This window comes from Asterias rubens, chromosome 9 (assembly GCF_902459465.1).
Source record: "Asterias rubens chromosome 9, eAstRub1.3, whole genome shotgun sequence".
NCBI classification, from domain to species: Eukaryota; Metazoa; Echinodermata; class Asteroidea; order Forcipulatida; family Asteriidae; genus Asterias; species Asterias rubens.
In genome coordinates this window covers 19,548,393-19,555,850 of record NC_047070.1, presented here as the reverse complement: position 1 = coordinate 19,555,850, position 7,458 = coordinate 19,548,393, and the positions used below count along the sequence as shown (strand labels likewise).

Here is a 7,458-nt window from a genome sequence, read left to right as displayed (position 1 = left end):
CAGTCAAAGGAACAAGTTTTAACCAAACATCGTGACCCAAAACGGCCCATTTTAAAAAATTGGCTAAAAAATAAAATGGTCCCAAATCAGTCAAAAGAACAAGATTAAATAAAAAGACAGACTCAACATGAATATGTAAACTTATTGAGCAATTTGTTTACACAAAACAAGACTTCAGATGTATTCATGACAATGCACTTATTTTATTTTTTTTCTCAAGTCCTCTCAAACGCCCTTTTCCTCTTTTTTTATTCATCGCGAGAGCCAAAGAGTGAACTCAAACACGTTTTTTTTCTGTTGACTAGTGGCAACAGGCATGCAACCAAAATTTAATGAGCAAAAGAGTGAATGTCTGCCACAGCATTGTACTTTAACCTATTTTCAAACAGTACAGCTGAAAAACCACAATTAGGAAATTGATGACCTGAAAAGTTGTGCCGGTAATACATTGGATATTACACTCATGAGAGTATGAAGGGTAAGGTATTGTATAAATGCACCATCGCAAGCGTTTAATTTATTGGGTTCATAATTTTGCCTATATCATCCTGGTAAGGCTAGTTAAAAGCAGGGCCACCACGTGCAGGTCCCAGGATACCAGCCCCGACACGCCCGAGAGATCATCAGGGCCCTCGTACTATATTAAATCAGCGCCCAGGTCCATGCCCCCGTCTGAGTGGGGCACCCACTACTCCCGAGACGCGGTCCCTAGTCCCATGGCCTAGACTAGGAACTAACCCGTTTGGTCAACCATAGTTTGTGATAACACCAAATGATGCACCTTTAAGATCAACCACCAGATGTGAAACAACCGGCCGGGCTAAGACCCCACATGCCACGTGCATGTGTCCAAGTCCCTTTTCGCAATAAGTCTGGAATTTCCCATGCTTTGTACTTCCGGATTCCAAACAATTCGAGTGCCGCACCACCAAGACCCTAAAATCGCCAAGTAGAGCATAAAACGCGTATGTGCTTGCTTGCAATGGTACACTTATTTACAGAAATCTGAACTGTATAGTTACAGAAATTCAAAACATCAAAACGTGTTTGTTTGTTTGTTTGTTTGTATAGATGATCTTCCCATCAAGGGAACTCAGCAATTACTAACACATCTAGAATAGAATATACAATTTAAGACAAATTACTGGGTTGTTCATTCATATCTCTACAAAGAACAGCTAGGGTGTCCTGATGACTAGATGCTGGTGTTTTCATAACCATTGCTCTCCTTTATACAGCGTTGCTTTCAGCGATGTCAGTAGAGGCGATTCCCTCGGCACTTGATTTCAGGGAACACTTGGCTGCATCTCCGGCTCTGAAAGATAAAGTTTACAGATAAGAAATTGTATGGATGCCAAAAAGTTTAATGAGCAAAATCTCTGGCAGAAAAAATAAAAGGACCTGCTCTCAAGCACTGACATCTTGCAACGTTCAAAGAATAACAATTAAAAACCAAAACAAGTTGGTTATTTGCAATCATGTAAAATTTGCTTCCCATTTCTTGATCTTGTATAATGTATACATCAAGCCTAACTAGGATCTTTATTTAATGGAAATAATCATTACTAATTTTCTTTTTAAGAATTTAAGTTTTACTAGAGAGTGCAGTTTTTAAATCAAAATTGGAAGCAGAATTAAATTCACCCATTCCAGAAGTGACCGGTGCTGAGTCTTAAACACAGTAACAGAACCTAATTGCTGTCGTTCGATGCAGGCTCCACATTGACAACAGGAGTAGAGGTCATGCGATAGCAAAATGTCAAGATGGGCCTCGTTTCTGCCGCTTAGGTCTACCAACTGTCGCAGTCGGTTTTGGGGCAGCGAAAATGTGCCTTTAGTGTTGTGTTCAAACCAATAACTGTGTGATCATGCAAACACACAGACACCAAAACAACAACATGAACTCAAACAAATTGCAAGCAACACTCTCAATAACAGCAAAATGAGGCAGAGAGGAGTTCAAACTGAAAATGAAACTCCAATTAACAGCGCTTAGGTCTACCAATCGCAGTCGGTTTTGGGGCGGCGAAAACACGCCTTGAGCGTGGCATTCCCGAACCAAGAAGTGTGATCATGCAAACACACAGAACCCAAAACAACAACATGAACTCAAACAAATTGCAAGCAACACTTTCAATAACAGCAGAGAGGAGTTTTAAGTGCAAATTAAACTCCAATTAACAGCAAACGCAACAGAGAGAAATTGAAAACTTTTACAAAACTGATTTTCTTAAGCACAAGATAAAAATGTAACAGAAACAAAAGTGAAGTGTATTTTGCCATGGGGAGCGTCGAAAGCCTTCCTGTAACAAAACAAACAGTAGACTTCAAATAATTACTTTCAATATGAATTGCTTTCCCTTAAGCATTGTTTTTCCAAAAATATTTGCAAAACACCAATGATTTGGAAGACTATTCTAAGGAACTTGTGCAGAACAAGATTATTACATACAAGCATGAATTCCTGAAAACAGTTTAGGAGGTTTTGGTGTTGGTATTAACTTTGTTATCAGTTAAAACAAATTATCAAATCTGTGAACTTTGATTTGGGTCCATTTGACTCATCCACAAACAAGTTTCACCTAAACCCATCAGGAACGGGCTTTTCAGACTTTGGAAGAAAGGGGGGCAAATAGTGGCCCCCTTGGGATTTTTTGAAGTTCTAGAGTTAGTGTTATGATGACGTTTTTTTTTTAATATGTATGGGATTTGAAAGATATAAATAGTTTTAAACATCATCAGAAGGCACCTTTGGTTGTTTATTGACCACTGTTGTAGGCGCCGTAATTATTGGTCTATCACATTTTTTCTGACAACAATTTTGTTTTTCCACTTTAAGATTGGTGTCTTTTGTAAGATGACCTTAGATAGTTATTGTTTAAAGTCAGACAATTTAATGGGGGTAAGATGCAGCAATGAAAAGCTACAGGCACAAATATGGTAGACGGCACCATGTACCCTACCCCCCCCCCCCCCACCTTCATGGTAGGGTTTTAATGTAATTTAGAGTGTCTACGTGAAAATGAAGCAAAAAGAGCAGTATTACTAGGAATTTTTCCCAGCATGTGTCCTCATCAACCTTTCCATATCTTCTACTTCTTTGTCACTTGAATCAAAATGTGTGTACTTAATAAGATTGGTACGAGACCATGTGATAAGCAGCTGTTATTTGAGCCTATAGTGGCCCCAGTCTGAATCCTTTACTTTGGGTACTGAAGAAGGAATTGAGATTGGAGGATTTTGAACCCTACAAAACTTACCCCATTTACACAGAAAGTTATGGCAGGCTGTATGCTGATACTTGGGTCTCAGACATTCAATTGTTGACACGTAGGTGTTTTGGAGACTGAAAAAACAAAAGAAACACACATTTTGGTTAAAAACAAGTATTTCTGAACTGAACGCCTGTTTCAGACAGGCGCTCCAGAGTTGCATCGAACCAAATTCTGAATTAAGTACATGAAAAGTTAAACGTCTGAAGCAGTAAGAAGTGACTGGATGCGCTAGCAGTCGAAAGATCGACTGTTGCAGTCGTTCGGAACGACTCTGGAGGGTCTTGGTTTCAGACCCAATGTAAATGTTGTGTTAAGTTCACCTGTCTGAACCCAGAAGTCTTTTGGGTGGACCTAGAGTCGCTCCTAATCTATTTGGTTTGGCGCGACTATTGCGCCTGTCTGAAACGGGTGTTACTTGGTTCATCATAGGCCCACGAAAGTCATTATTTGTATAATCAAAATAACAAGTATGAGCAGCGAAAGAGGCATTTTTCCTCCAAAATCCACTTTTCATGACTGATGACACAATATATTGCAAACGTTTAATTTTGTTATAGCAAATCTCTACTTGTTTAACTTGTGTATTGTGTAAGAGCTGTTGTATTTGAACAACAAAGGATATTACTTTTTCAATGTGTTTTAAATGTGGAACAGAACTCTCTTTTGAAGGAATAGTTTAAATAAAGAGTTATCTGTAAAAGGCTTGCCCCCATTTATTTTCTGATCTTTTATTTTCACAAGATACATTATGGTACTTTTTCCTTGCCAGAAGTCTGTCCTAAAGCCTGTGTGCACAACAAAATGCTAAGCACAGCCAAATCTTCCTTACCACACGGGTTACCAGCCAAAATTGCCAAAGGTTTACACTGTAAATTTTTGCTCAGCAGCAAAGAAATCAACCGAGTAGTATTTCCTGCTTAAAAGATTGGTGAAATTGGGCCTATATCATTACTTAGCAGGGCCAAATTTCATAAAGCTGTTAGGTGGGAACCATTGACAACAATGTAATCCTTCTGTTATTTTGGCTGGTAACTTGGCAGCTAAGCAAGATTTTCCATGCTTAGCAACATGTTATGCTCACAGGCTTTGTGAAATCGGGCCCTGATTGCATACAAGAGCATTTTCCAATAATTATTAACCTCTCTAATAAAAAAACTCAGCAACATCAGGTAGACATTCCGCACAATTACTAAAGAGATCAATTTGGGAATGGGTTTACTCTTTAGGAAATTACCTCACTGGAGACTGCTTGAAGCTCAATTACCATGGGCCAGTCTTAAAAAACAACTTGTTGATGGGTAGATCTCATTAGAGATGGAAAGCCTTACTGCAATAACAAATAAAATGTGTATTTCGCAGAATTAAAGGCAGTGGACACTATTGCTAATTATTAGCATAAAACCTTACTTGATAACGAGTAATGGGGAGAGGTTGATAGTATAAAACGTTGTGAGAAACGGCTCCCTTTGAAGTGACGTAGTTTCGAGAAAGAAGTAATTTTCCACAATTTGATTTTGAGACCTCAAAATTAGATTTTGAGGTCTTGATATCAAGCATATGAAAGCACACAACTTCGTGTGACAAGGGTGTTTTTTTCTTTTATAGTTATCTCGCAACTTCAATGACTAACTGAGGTCAAATTTTCACAGGTATGTTATTTTATGCATGTGCTGAGATACACCAAGTGAGAAGAAGACTGGTTACTAAAAGTGTCCAGTGTATTTAAGAGTCAAAAACTTTATCCATCGTTAACGTAGTGTGTCAGATAATTTGCTTTTACCTTAGGATCTTTTCTGCTGGGGTGGATTTCACAAAGGTAGTCCTAACTTAGGACCAGTCCTTTACAACGCTAACTCATCCTAACTTAGGACTGGTCCTATCTCTTAGCATTGCCTAGGACTAGTCCTAAGTTAGGACTACCTTTGTGAAATCCACCCCTGGTTCATTAAAAGATAAAGGTTCCAGATTCATTTTTCCAAAAAAAATAAATGAAATAAACAAACACTAAAGACAAAAATATTTTTTTGATTGCTGCAAAATAGCCAGAGCAACATGGTTTTTGTCTCAAAAACTTAGACTTCGTTATCAGTGGACCAGGGATCACACCCAAGCCTACGAAGTTGACAAGTCAGTTTCCCTTGTGGTTTATTTGGCCTACTTGATATTGGGAAAAAAAGAAACCTGCTTCCCAGGTTGTATTGTAGACTTGGGTGCAATCCCCAGCTATATGGCGGTTACAGTTTGTATGGCAAAATAGGGAGACAGTGTCAACATTAGGGCTCGATAGCTCAGTTAGAAACTTCACGCATGCTAAGCTGGGGGTCGCAGGTTCAAGTGCTGATCTGGTCAATTTTTCTCAGTTCAACCTACAATTGGAAAACATGTCCTACTTACTGATGTTTACATCATGTCATTTTGTGTCGCATTCTGTTTAAGTATGAACCAGGCTTAACTAAAAGGCTCAATTTGGGTATAACTTTTAAATCTTTACTTTCTTAGGAAATTACCTCTGGATAGTGCCATCCGCTCCTTTACAGGCCAGTCTTTGGCATGTTGACGGGTAGATCTCTTTAGAGATGGTAAGCCTGACTGCAATACAAACAAAATGCACTTTGCAACATCAAGGATTTGTTTAGTACTTTCAAATGAAAATAAATAAACTAATTAAACACATAAAAGAAGGTCATGGAGGAGTTGTGCTTAGCAGGATTATATCAAAATATCAAGCATTGTCATAAGAGACGACAGATGCCTAAAGACAACCTTTTCAGGATGGTTGTTGGTACACACACACCCGTTATTATATTTTTAAAAACTTTTGAAAAGTCAGCTTATCGCGCTTAACCCCCCCCCCTAATTCTAGATTGAGGGCGCTGTTTTGGCTCATTATGTGAAAATGAGGAGACACAAAAAAAATAATGTAAACCCACTATCAAAATTCCTGCGTTTCAGTAAAAGAAGAATAGGCTATAAGAACCCCACTCAAATGGCATGAATTAATTCATAGACTGATTAATTAATCGTACGCCGCCTTTGCCGATAGACGCACTCTCAGCTCGGGAGGAGAGAGATGATCGGGTCGATCTGTTTCTAATAAATAATTATGCGTGACGTCACCGTTCTAGCTGCAAAAAAAAAAAGGCTCTTGCGTCGCGCGCGCAGCCACAGCAACAAGTTGATCGTGGGCTTCTCCACTAATATGTCATGGCAGAAACACATCAACCAAATCACAACTCATGCCAACAGAATGCTGGGCCTTGTTCGATGCAATCTTAGGAACTGCTCCATCAAAATACGCCAGCAAGCTTATTTGTCACTCGTTAGACCTCACCTGGAATACTGCAGCCCTGTCTGGAATCCATACACCCAGAAAGACATGACCAAAAATGAAGGAACTCAGCGACGTGCTGCCTTCACTCTGAATAGTGGCTTATCATATAGTGCGCATATCCGTCACTCAGTGACGCTCAAGGCGCTTTAATATACAGTGTTTTCCTGCATGGTTTGTGGAACTACGTTTGAACTTTGAAACCTACTCCTTTAACACAACACCAAGTTAGGGTCACAATGTGCTGCCAATCAAACCAGGAACACCAGGGCAAACCCCTTCTCTTGTCAATATAATGTGCATTACACAACACACGGGACTAATGGCTTTACGCCCCATCTGAAGGACAAAGTATCATGGTGAAGTGTCTCACTTATGAACTCAGGTGTCACAACTGTGACTCGAACCTACACTCGGCTGATCAGAAACACCAGTGTATGAATCCGGTGCTTTTAACCACTAGGCCATGACACGCCTCTCTTAAACGGTGCACACAAATTTCCCACTAGTAAGAAAGAGCACTTCTGTGAAAGGGGACCACAGCAAAAGCATGAAAATAGTATTTTAATTCGTACCTGTAATCATGACATTGATTGAGTAGTCAAAGCAGATTAATAACTGGCGACTCATCAAGGCTTCAACATTGATAGATTGAGACATCTCTGCTCAGTGTGATGGACGTCAACCTTGATTAAAGATCGGACTGTCTCTGCCTGGATTACTTTTGAAGAGGAAAACAAAATAAAATAAAAATTAAATTCATACTGACAAGCAGAACAATAGGAAGAAACTATAAATAAGTATTCATAAATACCTGACAGTTTCACTATTCCTATTGGTGGAGAGCGCATCACA

General features: G+C 39.2%; 1 long non-coding RNA gene across 1 annotated transcript; it reads right to left on the bottom strand.

Moving 5' to 3' along the window:
• Positions 1-1,218: 1,218 nt before the first annotated feature.
• On the bottom strand, positions 1,219-7,309 carry LOC117294379. The gene is made up of 5 exons (XR_004519522.1): positions 7,179-7,309; positions 5,783-5,864; positions 4,510-4,602; positions 3,261-3,346; positions 1,219-1,315 (listed from the first exon to the last, which is right to left on the bottom strand). It is a non-coding gene; the product is annotated as an uncharacterized LOC117294379 (long non-coding RNA).
• Positions 7,310-7,458: the final 149 nt, after the last annotated feature.